Raw genomic sequence first — 13,782 nt, 5'->3', positions numbered from 1 at the left:
TAATTGTGGATAGTGGAGGCAATTTCTTTTCTAGTCTTATGTTTATAAATGTTTGTACAAATATTATTCGCAAATTGTGGCTGGTTCTCCACGACAAACGTGGAGAGAAACTGAATGCATTGTGAGACTGTTGCTAGTTTCCCTAGTTTTGTTTCATAGTTACTTATGTCTGTTCGAGGGTTGTCGTAACATATTGTTACAACATAGTCAGTCGTAACGAGCAGGTGTATGATGTCTTCGAGGATCGATTTATAATAAAATCAAAGGGAATGGTTGGCTACGATTTGTTCTCCGACATGTCTCGCAGGAAACACCGGTGTGTATCTGTCCTCCATTGAAGACAAGGTGAATCGCAGGACGCCGCACTTAGAAGCAAGGAAGTAGTCCCGTTTCGCTGGTGACAATAGGGTTCAAGATATTCCAGTAGAATACGTGGGTAGGAACACCATCTGTGCACTTCGTGGCCCATACACACAAGAATCTCTTGAAATGTTGAAATAGGTGTAAGCTGAAACTTCCTGGCAGATTAAAACTGTGTGCAGGAGAGCTTCTGTAAAGTTTGGAAGGTAGGAGACGAGGTACTGGCAGAAGTGAAGTTGTGAGGACGGGGCGTGAGTCGTGCTTGGGTTGCTCAGATGGTAGATCACTTGCCTGCGAAAGACAAAGGTCCCGAGTTCGAGTCTCGGTAAGCCACACCGTTTTAATCTGCCAGGAAGTTTCATATCAGCGTACACTCTGCTGCAGAGTTAAAATCTCATTCTAGGCGTAAATTGTTTGCTTTCTGGCTCATGTAGAATATAAGCTACTCTGCTGTAGCATATCGTTTGATATTCGACAACCCATTGTTGATATTCTTTTTGGACATCAATGACGCGTGATTTTTCGCACTTCATCAGCACTTACGACTCGGTCTTTAGTCCTTCTGTAATGCCTCACCCTTAAATGTGCTACGCAATTACTCCAAACATAAATCATTGGCCCATCGCGAGAACCAAACCTCCGTTCGTAAGGATCGTCGAACCGTAGGGAAATCAAGGCAGGAATGCAGACAACAACATATAAATTTTGTATGTCACCTCACGGAGATAACAGCGAACACTGAAAATGTAATGACGCCACATAGGATGCTAAGAAGAGACTAACTATTAAAGGGGTATGACAATATAAATTAAAAGTGGAAAGGGTTTTATTCACATCCTTTAATAAACGTTTCCAACCTTTTACTCTTTAACAAGTTAGGTTTCATCTAGTGTCTGTATTAATATTGTGTAGTAAAAGGTCCTTCATTGCACTACGCAAGTAAGGTTTAATCTGGCCTTTTTAACACACTTAGACACTTCCTGTCTTTTCTGACAGCTAGTAAATCCCACAAGCTACTTGTTGTTTAGTCTCCTACCGGTTAGAATTACCTGTTCACACCCATAAATGAAACTTAGAGTATAGAAAGTTTACTTCGGCGCTTCACCTTTCGAGAGTGAGCGCTGCGCCTCTCCGTTCACCATCGGCCGAGGCCGAACTTCCACCCTCTTCCTTCGGGCTGCTTCCAGCTCTTCATGCCTCTATCATCGCTTCACACTTACTCTATCGGCACCGACTCCAGACCAATAGCCACAGCCTTCAGTGCTCCTTCCTTCCCTGTACCCCGATACAGAATCCTTGGCCTCTCCCTCTTAATTGGCTGTATCGAACAACCACAGTCCGCTCCCTGCTACTCCCATTGTCTCTGCTGCTCCTCCCAGATGAATAATTGTGGCCTAGGAACCACTGCTATTACAGTCAACGCCTCCAGTCTGGGTTTGCAAAAAACACCGAGAGTTCCCAGAACCGCTATGGATCCGTGACAACTCCAGGGGTCGCAAAGTGTCTTGTCAAACGTTTCTGGGCGTGGGTTGAATTCGCTGTGTACTGTGTTCCCAGGGCCCTGGTCCCCGAGCGTGATGCCAACCACCCTCTCCATAGCTGACAACCATTCTCCTCGTCACCGAAGCCAGAGGTTTCCCACCTTCTTCCTGTAACTAAAGCGTGACCAGCATAGAGCTTAACTACACTTCGAGTCCGAAGTCTCACTGAAAGAGCCGTCACACATCACTCTCACTATACAGACATGTGACGAGATTGTTACGACCTGATGACCTGTCGTAACTGTGGGTTCTTTGATTGCTCTGGGAGATGACTGATCGGAACTACAACGCATGTAGCATTAGCTCAGTTTATTACGAGAATGATAAGAAGATGTCCTTTGTAAGTAGGCTGTTTAGGTTTTCATGTTGGTAACGCCACGTAGCGCTCTGTATGAAAATTACTGGCTGTGCTGTGTGCAGTCTGTGGCTGGTTGGCATTGTTGAAATATTCTCTATTGTAGTGTTGGGCAGTTGGATGTGAACAGCGCGTAGCGTTGCGCAGATGGTGGTGAGCCGTCAGCAGTGGTGGATGTGGGGAGTGAGTGAAAATCAAATAACATAAGAGGTTTATCAGCGCAGTAATTCACTAATTTTTCTAAGGGGACGTTTCACCTTAACTTTATACAATCCATTCCACAGGAGTGTGTCGAATATTTACGTCTTTGAACAGTAAAGCATCACTTGCAATATACAATAACAAACTCTTCTCTTGAAGTACAAGTTCAATATTTACAAAAGCACGGTTCCATCTGAGGCTTGAATATCACTGATGTCCTAACTATACGACAGTGAGAGTGTATCATGATGTGTGACGGCTCTTTTAGTGAGACTTCGGACTCGAGCTGTAGTTAAGCTCTATGCTGGTGACGCTTTAGATGGGGTGCGGTGCTGAGAGAGAGGGGGCGTATCTTCAGGAGCGCCTTCCACTTGTCGTTGCGGATTGCAGCGAGATATCGCTAATGTCTGTGGTGTCGATGGGAGTTGCCGACTTCGGTGTGGCACCACGGCCTTTGGACAGTACCACGAAGGTAACAAAATTTCAAATTTTGGAAATGCTCTTACCTCATGGTCTGATACCAGAGTGTCATCACTTTCTCCACACGCCTCCATAGGTGAAGTCACTGACGCACTTTTGTGCGGTGCAGCCGCTACGAATCCTAGTGGTGGATGAATTTTCGCTGCCAGTTCTTGGTCGGCGAGGGGTGAGCGGTGATGACAAAGTTCCTGATCATCAGAGGCTGCGCCAGTGTTGTGGATTGAACTACAAACCGCTTATAATGTATTAATGGTAAGAAGAATAGATGCTGAATGATGAATGCATGCAGCTTGCCGCTAACTTTGTGTAATGTCTTGTCTGTATAGACGTGTATCTGTTGCCTTTAAGATCCCTTCACTTTCACACATAAATCTATACAGTAAAGTAAGGGCCTCCCGTTTTGTCTTTAGGCTGATCCATGATAAGACAGGCGAAAAATTAGACTAATGGAGTATTATTAGTATTTTCTCTAATTTTCATTCGCTCTCTCTCTCTCTCTCTCTCTCTCCTTTATCTATGTACAGTTTTTGATATAAGATTTCATTACGTGATAACAAGAATCAGCCAAATAGAATCTTTGGTGGAGTCCTTCGTCTTGGTCATCAGCGGCTGGCTTGCTGTAAGAGATCTTTACATTTATTATTATTGTTAAGCGCTGCATTCAGTTGGGAAAATCAATCGTTTGAACAATTCGTTCCTTTTACGAAAGATTTCGAATTCCAGATGTGTACGAAGCCTTTTTGGACGATTTAACCAAGACTCGGTGATTGCAGGCTCTCTTCGACACAGCTGAAACTTCCCCACTAATTACAGGGCCAACGCGATCATCAATGATTCAGACAAAGAACTCATTCGTTCATTCACTCCAGAATAAAAGGGGTCACAAACCTTATTTATGAAGGAAATTGTATATTCAATCCATCTCCATTACATGTCCAGATCTCTGTTGGTTCCAAGTCTTAATTATTTTCCGTTACAGTTTCTTTCTCTTCAAACAACCCGCTAGTGGCACAAATGTTAATAGCTCTCTTTTGCGAGAAGAAAAGCAAATATGTCTCTTTTAGAAACCCGTCAATCTTTCAACAGATACTTCCGAAGCTGTCCTAGTTACCAGTCTAACAACCATGGAGAATACATATATGTATCTCTGTTATTCCAAAGAATAAACGTACTAGAAAATACTTTGGCATCGACGAGCTGTCGGCGCATATATTACTAGAAAATCCGATCAGATACTTTTCAAAAGTGAATAAAGGTGGATGATTTGATTGACAATGATTAATTGGTGCGTGGTAGAGGGTAATTTTCTGTGGGGACATTACACGCTCTGGAGTGTCTCATGGAGTGAAGGTACGTGACACTACAGAGTGTGATCAGTGGGTCCGGTTGGGTACATTAAACCTGGCGGTCACTGTTTGAAATGAGTCGGCTATGTTCCGGCTCTGGGTGTCCCTGCTCCCATCAAACCGAAGGTAAATATGACACCACACTACATACACATCCAGTAGCCACCGACACCCCGAGGAAACGAGCCATTGTTCGCGGACGATGAAAACCGTGTCCTGTGACTACCTATGGGGGTGTACCAGCCATAAATGCCAAATGATTCGTTCTGTTCGTCATTTCATGGAACTCGGAAACAAACACTAATTGGTAAATATTCTTGCGTCATACACACATGTATTCAATAAAACTGAAGCGTAATGTAATTTCATTCAGAATAATCGATGTTTTTGGAAGGTATGAAACTGTATCATTAATGATTTAAATAATGGAAACTGCACCAGTTACGTATTTTTGAATGCTTAGCACGACACGTTTCGAAATTTATTCTCATTACCAAGAGTATTTCTTTGCATGTGCATTTTTCTGGCTTTCTTGCACTGTATGCGTCTTTTTGAGGCTATACTACAATCATAAAACCGGATGAAATCTGTAAATCTTGGAATTTTTTTTACATGCGAATTTTAGAAATAGTATTTCTGTCTGTCTACTTATGGGTACTGTGCCTCTTTTTTTATTTATTTTTGTTTTCGTTACAAACGGAAAATATTTCTCATAGACAAACTAGATAGTGAATCAGTTCATTTTCTGAAATGTTTCTACTGTATACCGGGTATTACAAAAAGGTACGGCCAAACTTTCAGGAAACATTCCTCACACACAAGGAAAGAAAATATGTTATGTGGACATGTGTCCGGAAACGCTTACTTTCCATGTTAGAGCTCATTTTATTACTTCTCTTCAAATCACATTAATCATGGAATGGAAACACACAGCAGCAGAACGTACCAGCGTGACTTCAAACACTGTTACAGGAAATGTTCAAAATTTCCTCCGTTAGCGACGATACATGTATCCACCCTCCGTCGCATGGAATCCCTGATGCGCTGATGCAGCCCTGGAGAATGGCGTATTGTATCACAGCCGTCCACAATAAGAGCACGAAGAGTCTCTACATTTGGTACCGGTGTTGCGTAGATAAGAGCTTTCAAATGCCCCCATAAATGAAAGTCAAGAGGGTCGAGGTCAGGAGAGCGTGGAGACCATGGAATTGGTCCGCCTCTACCAATCTATCGGTCACCGAATCTGTTGTTGAGAAGCGTACGAACACTTCAACTGAAATGTGCAGGAGCTCCATCGTGCATGAACCACATGTTGTGTCGTACTTGTAAAGGCACATGTTCTAGCAAATGGTTCAAATGGCTCTGAGCACTATGGGACTTAACATCTATGGTCATCAGTCATGTTCTAGCAGCACAGGTAGAGTATCCCGTATAAAATCATGATAACGTGCTCCATTGAGCGTAGGTGGAAGAACATGGGGCCCAATCAAGACATCACCAACAATGCCTGTCCAAACGTTCACAGAAAATCTGTGTTGGTGACGTGATTGCACAATTGCGTGCGGATTTTCGTCAGCCCACACATGTTGATTGTGAAAATCACGTTGGAATGAAGCCTCATCCGTAAAGAGAACGTTTGCACTGAAATGAGGACTGACACATTGTTGGATGAACCATTCGCGGAAGTGTACCCGTGGAGGCCAATCAGCTGCTGATAGTGCCTGCACACGCTGTACATGGTACGGAAACAACTGGTTCTCCCGTAGCACTCTTCATACATTGACGTGCTCAACGTTACCTTGTACAGCAGCAACTTCTCTGACGCTGACATTAGGGTAATCGTCAACTGAACGAATAATTACCTCGTCCATTGCAGGTGTCCTTGTCGTTCTGGGTCTTCCCCAGTCGCGAATCATAGGCTGGAATGTTCCGTGCTCCCTAAGACGACGATCAATTGCTTCGGACGTCTTCCTGTCGGGACACCTTCGTTCTGGAAATCTGTCTCGATCCAAACGTACCGCGCCACGGCTATTGTCCCGTGCTAATCCATACATCAGATGGGCATCTGCCAACTCCGCATTTGTAAACATTGCACTGACTGCAAAACCACGTTCGTGATGAACACTAACCTGTTGATGCTACGTACTGATGTGCTTGATGCTAGTACTGCAGAGCAATGAGTCGCATGTCAACACAAGCACCGAAGTCAACATGACCTTCCTTCAATTGGGCCAACTGGCGGTGAATCGAGGAAGTACAGTACATACTGAAGAAACTAAAATGAGCTCTATCATGGAAATTAAGCGTTTCCGGACACATGTCCACATATCATCTTTTCTTTATTTGTCTGTGAGGAATGTTTCCTGAAAGTGTGGCCGTACCTTTTTGTAACACCCTGTGTAACTGTAGGAATTTCCGTAAGTATATTCATTCCTTCATAGATTCTACTCAGCATTATAACAAAATAGAAAGTAAGACATCATAGATAATCTAAAAATCAGTAATATTTTACAATGGACAAGTCAGGAGCTGTAACACCTCTGACTTAATACACACACTTTGTGAAACCATATTTTCATAATATCCCTGTAATATGTCTTGATTTCGAAACAAATAGTGTAGGTCATGGTTTGCACATGTCTGATATTCTGTATAATGACGGAGCCATAGTACCTGTAAGTAGACAGATAAAAATACTATTCGTAACATTAGTATTTAGAAAATGTTGCAAGAGTTATTTTGTTTGATTTTCCCATTGGAGTATATCCTCAAAGAGACTACCGGTGTGCAAGGGAGGTAGAAAAATGCTGATGCAGACATCATAAAAATACGTATGTAAACAAATACACTTGACAATGAGAATACGTTTTCGAAACGCGTCGTGTTAATTCTGAAAAACTAAGTAACTGGTGAAGTTTTTATCATTTAAAACCGTGACAGTGTAGATTAAGTCCAAATCTGGGGAAATTTATGTTACTAAACAAACTGACTTAAACTAGGAACTTCTGTCTTACAAAATCAACCCGATGAAAGAGGTCTGGATTTTAAAAAACTGAAACTTAAAGTAAATGGTCATTGTTGGCCATTACAAATGTAATATCCAGTTGGCATGAAATGCACTGTATGCTTGGACACGCAAACGATTAGCATTCTAACTCAACAGCACTCACTAGGGCGGAGTAATGAAATCTACATTCTGTTCATAATAAGGAAAGTAAGCACTTTATCATTCAGAAGTCACTTCTGAATTTTGCCTATTTGCGAGAAGGCCGTGTTACGCTTCGTGTAAGAAGGAGCAACCTCTATTAACTCGTATCGGAATTAGCGAGAGGTAAGATGGTGGTTTGTCGAGACAGCAGTTCATCGTTCGGCGCCATTTGTACTCGTGGTGGTCGGGACATCAAGACAGTCATGCGATTACGGAATCTATGAGTTTAGGAGGGCCGTACTCAACTTCATACAGGTTATCGACCGCCCCACGCGACTAGGGCGCGAGAATCTAAATACAGGGTGTCAATAAAGTGTCGAATACTTTAAGACGCGGTAGTACACATCGAAACGGGAAAAATAAGTCTAATAAACATTGGCCTGGAAATGCATACTTTCTGAGACAAGTCCTATAACCATGAGTCCGGAAATGCATATTTTCTGCGATAAACACGTGTTTTACAGGATGTGTTCAGCATGGCGTCCATTCATGACAAGGAATCCCTCTGCCCTCCAGCGTAACGAATGACGCACCCTTTGAAGTACACCCGGTTGTTGTACCTGCTGACACGCATTGAAGACGCGACCCTATTAGTTGTAAGTGGGCTGTTTATGTTTTCTTATTGGCAACGTTACGTAGCGCTCTGTACGAAAATCACTGGCTGTGTGTGCAGTCTGTGGCTAGTTAGCATTGTTGTCTGCCATTGTAGTGTTAGGCAGCTGGATGTTAACAGCGCGTAGCGTTGCGCAGTTGGAGGTTAGTCGCCAGCAGTGGTGGATGTGGGGAGAGAGATGGCGGAGTTTTGAAATTTGTAACACTGGATGTCATGAACTACTATATATATTATGACTGTTAAGGTACATAGATTGTTTGTTCTCTATTAACATCTTTCAATTGCTAACTGTGCCTATCAGTAGTTAGTGCCTTCTGTAGTTTGAATCTTTTATTTAGCTGGCAGTAGTGGCGCTCGCTGTATTGCGGTAGCTTGAGTAACGAAGATTTTTGTGAGGGAAATGATTTGTGAAAGGCACTGGTTAATGTTAGTCAGGGCCATTCCTTTGTAGGGATTATTGAAAGTTAGATTGCGTTGCGCTAAAAATATTGTGTGTTAGTTTAAGCACAGTCTTGTATAATTGTTGAAAGGGGACGTTTCATATGTCGACCCTTAGCCGAGGATACCTCACTGGAATCTTCTGATTTTTTTCTTGTAGTTTGTGTAATTAGTGTAGATTTTGTTTATTGCTAGCGCGTAAATGTAGAGAGAATCTCCTTTGTAGTTGCAGTCTTTCATTGTTGTACAGTAAAACAGGTGTGGCACGCATGTAAATTTGCACCAAGTATTTCGCAGCTGCACTTGCAATTAACTAGATATTATTTTCAGTGCTATGTTAATGTGTTCTCTTATTTTTGCTCTTCAAATTGTGTTTTTCTGTGTTGTCGTGTGAAATATTGTGACAATAATGGCGTGTGAAAAACGTAATACTAGGCTCCAAAGTAAACTGAGAAATAACAGTGAAGACGAAAGCATGTAATGAATTAACAAATATTCAAAATAGTAATTTGGTAACTGTGTATAGGGAAACGGAGCGGGCATCAAATAATGGTGTAGGCAGTGAAACAATTAGTGAACAGGGAAGCATTATCGATCGATCGGTCGGCAACAGCTCGCCTCAGGATTCCGAAATGACAGGACACAATCTTGCAAATACTGTAGATTCAGGTTTTGCGTCCTCACCGTTTTCTCAAATAAATCAAGACACATTTTCTACTTTTCAAAATGCGAATATTGCCGGTTCAAATGCACTGCCGAATAGCACTGAGGAACATGTTTCAGATACCAGTGCACTGTTATTACAGTTAATGCAACAAATGGGACAAAGACTACAAAAGTTAGACACAACGCTTGAACAAAATCAGAAACAAATGGGACAAAATCTTCAAAAGTTAGACACAATGGAACAAAATCTTCAAAAGTTAGACACAATGGAACAACACCAGAGACAAACACAGCAACAGTTAGACACAATGGAACAAAATCTTCGGAAGTTAGACACCACACTTGAACAAACACGTGAAGATTTAACAACTGAGTTACATAACATTGAATCGAAATGTCAAAAAGTCTGTAATGACGTAAAAACACAAATTTGTGAGCATTTTCAACCTTTTTTTCGCGGCATGAAAATGCATTACAGAATCACGAAGCAGCCATAAAAGAACTGCAGACCATTGTTCATGAAAATCATGAGACCTTGTGGGCTAAAATTGACTCAGTTGCATCTACCGATTCGGTTACACAACTTGCAAAAACTCAGGAAAACTTAAAGGACACAGTAGATTCGATTTCAACACAAATGGACGCTCTGAAACTTGGTTCAGAAAAACACACCGTGGAACTGTGTTCACTATCGGAGAAAGTATCTGAACTTTCGGATCAGGTCACTAACTTATCTACAAAGGTAGATGATGATCTGAATGACACTAGACCCGTAGCCTTCACTGACACAGAAGAGTATGAACAAATTAGAAAATTCAAACAAAATCAAAATCAAATCAATACACAGTACAAAAGAGAAATTCGGGAAGTACAAGATCAGTTGACGAAGGTAATACAAGAATTACATATTTCAGAGGACACTCGCGCTCCAGTACGGGAAGAGGGACATAGAAATACGGAACAACCACAAAATAATAACACAGGACACTTCGGAAATTATGAAAGAAATTGGCAAGGCGCATTGGATTTTGAGATGGAACCGCCGAAACGACGTAACAATGAGCGATGTGCTACTCGCCGACACGATGATTTCGACTATAAGCTGTTCATTACTACCCGTAAATTCAAAACATTTAAGAATTCTGACAACGACATTCATCCACAAGCATGGCTTCATCAATTTTCTCATTGTTTTCCTCCCAACTGGTCATTGGAGCACAGGTTAGAATTTATGTGTGGCTACTTGGAGAATGAACCAACTGTAAGAATGCGATCGGTCATTCACGATTGTCACAGTGAAGGAGAATTTTATCATGCCTTCCTCTCAGCGTATTGGTCTCAAGCTACACAAGACCGAGTAAAACATAGCATCATAATGATGAAACGTTTCGAACAATCTGAATTTTCCAGTCTTATGAAATATTTTGAAGACATGTTGCATATGAAATATTTTGAAGACATGTTGCATAAGAATCAGTATCTTTCAAACCTATACAGCTCCTCAGAACTCATCCGCATTTGCTTAATCAAACTGCCTGAACATTTACGACATATTTTAGCAGGACATTGCAAAGACGACATTGAAGCTTTTCAGGGACTGTTACAAGAACTGGAAATTGACACTGACAATCGTGGAACGCGAAAACAGGAGTACAACAATTACAGGTCACATCTGTCATAATTCCACCATGACAGAAATAATAAATGGACACGACAAGGCTATTCTTACAAAGTAAATCGTGACCAAAACAGACACCACCCGTATGACAACCATTGGCAGAGTAGTAATAATTACAGGGAAAGATCACCTCTCCGCGGTGATGACTATCACAGAGACAATCAGAGAAACAGACAATATGGGAACCAAAATAATTATTATCAAGGGAGACAGAATAACTTTAGACGCAACGGTCCAGCGCGCAGTTACGACTCAGGGAGAAATTCTCCACCACGTGACCGACAAGAAAGAAACTATGGAATCTACCGACATGACGACAGACTATATGATCGTAAAGACAGACCTGAACTGCATCAGAACTGGCGGGATTTAAACAGGGCAGGGCCCTCTCGTCACGGTAAATTTGTAGAGGTTAGGTCTCCAAATCCCAATAACGACGCGCGCCAACAGAGAGACAATAGGCAATGACTCACACCGCTGGCAGCCACAAAACGTACTTATGAAACTGACGACACAGCTGCCGTTGCTAGTAATTAAGTAAAAATGGAAGACATTAGGGACATCTTACTCCAGGAACATGACGTAAAACTTCACAACATTGCATATCCTGTGATTCACATTACTGTAAATGACGTAAAATTTACGGCAGTACTTGACTCTGGCAGTCCCATTTCAGTTATTAGTGAAACAGCTTTTAGCAAATGCAACAAATCGAACGATTGCCCCACACTTCCGTTACGTAAGATTAAATTACAAGGTGCAATCATTGGAGAAAGTGTAGATGTACGCCAACAAACCAACTTAGAATTCTTTTGTCAAAGCCACAGCTTCTCTATGAACTTTCTTATTGTTCCATTATTGTCGACGGAAATTATACTGGGAGTAGACTTTTTGAATGAATACAAAGCAATCTTAAACTTTCACGATGCTGAAATAAGTTTAGAGAAAGAAGGTAAGTCAATAGCTTTGAAATTTGAAGACTGGCTCTCAAACCATGACGAGGAAATTAGTCGGCTTTACCTTCTGTTAGACAACAGTTCGGAATTTTCTACGGAACTAGACACTAACAATCACTCTGCAAGTACTGACAGGGATGATATCGACGGCATATTTGAAACTAATGAGTTAATTCAGAATAAAATGCAAAGAATTGAGAATTGTAATGACACTGATAGGCAGGACATTTTTGAGATTTTACAAGCACATTCCACAGTTTTTACTCACAAAACAGGAACAATCAAGGGATTTCAATACCAATTTCGTGTTCGTGAGCATACTAAATTTTGTGTTAGACCATACGTAATTCCAGCACATTATAGGGACCGTGTTAGAACAGAAATACAATCTATGCTTGACGAGGGCATTATTGAGCCTGCAGTAAGCTCATACAACAATCCGTTACATGTTGTTGAGAAGAAAAATGGATCGATCAGGCTTGTCTTAGATTCGAGACAAATCAATACTATCATTATTCCTGAAACAGACAGGCCGCAAACGTTGGAAGAACTTCTTCAAAATTTTAATGGTGTAAAAGTGTTGTCTTCCATTGATCTCAGATCCAGCTTCTATCAGATCGAACTTCATCCAGAATGTAGAAAATACATAGTTGAAGTACAATGATACAAAGGTTTTCCGTAATACATTTCATTCCATTCTTGTAATCTGTAACACCTGAGGGTATAATTACATTAATCCTCAGGGGGGTACACGCTTACTTTGTGTACAATGAGTTTGGCAAGCACAAGGAGCCCTAGCTAATATGGTATTTGCTTATACGACTTTACACATCGGTACCATATTTCTCTAACACACAAATTACACAGCTATCTGATCATTTAACGTCAGTGACAGATGTATACGCAATTACACAGCTGGATAACTTCACACTTATGAAATTGTATTTTGTCTGTACTGTGTGAACCCTTCATATTTTTCAGAACCATTGTGATACTATGAGAGCTTTGAATGATGTATTTGGTAAGGGAGAATGATTTTAAAGTACGTTTGAGATAGATGACACTATTGAAATGAGCAGAGAATTTTTTTTAGGTTTTGAAATTATTGGAGAAAGCTACGACGATTTTGAGAGTTTACTGAGGTGTTATGATGTTATTATTACGACGACGATGTGTATTATGCTGTTGAGGTATGTTTATGATCAATAAGCTGATGCTATATGAGGAATTTGATTATGCTATGTATTTATTATGATGAAATATTGAAGTGTCGTCGCAAGATTGACGTGTCGACGAATATATATATGTGTAATAAGGCAAGGAGTAATGAATAGTGGTTAGGGACCCTGACTTGTGAAAAAGGATGTTGGAAACCAAGAATCGTACTTTAAGAGTTATGAAATGTGCATAAATCGTGAATGTATCACAATGCTGGCAAAAATTTTTTGGACACTGTTATATTCATAAGATTTTATTTCTACACATTTGCAACGCAAACTCTCGACCTGTGAAATTTTGTATATGAGACTGTCACTGTAGCGGAAACTGCTGTCGTAAATATTTCCGTAAGAAAGTTAAGTGACTACCTGCACGTAATGCGTTGTGGGCACCCAGCTGCGTCAGACGCCTGGAGAAAAAGCCATTAGTGTGTGCCTTTTCAGAGGCACAGGTAGAAAAAAAATGGAGGCCCTTATCCTCGCTATTGACATTCCTTTGTAGAAAGCATCCCAAATACGACACCCTCAAACTTGAAAACATGTAATTACACTGTGGAGCTCTTAATTTATGATTTACTGAAAAGCCTAATGAAATGACGAGAAATATTTTATGTCTATACACCTGATTATGACTACTGTCTTTATAGTTGAGAGATTTTTTACTACCTTATGAAATGCCATGTGGCTAATGAATGATGTTTCATGCCTTCCTTTGTACATATT

This window comes from Schistocerca cancellata, chromosome 6 (assembly GCF_023864275.1).
Source record: "Schistocerca cancellata isolate TAMUIC-IGC-003103 chromosome 6, iqSchCanc2.1, whole genome shotgun sequence".
Taxonomy (NCBI): domain Eukaryota; kingdom Metazoa; phylum Arthropoda; class Insecta; order Orthoptera; family Acrididae; genus Schistocerca; species Schistocerca cancellata.
Note: the sequence above shows the minus strand (reverse complement) of the source record.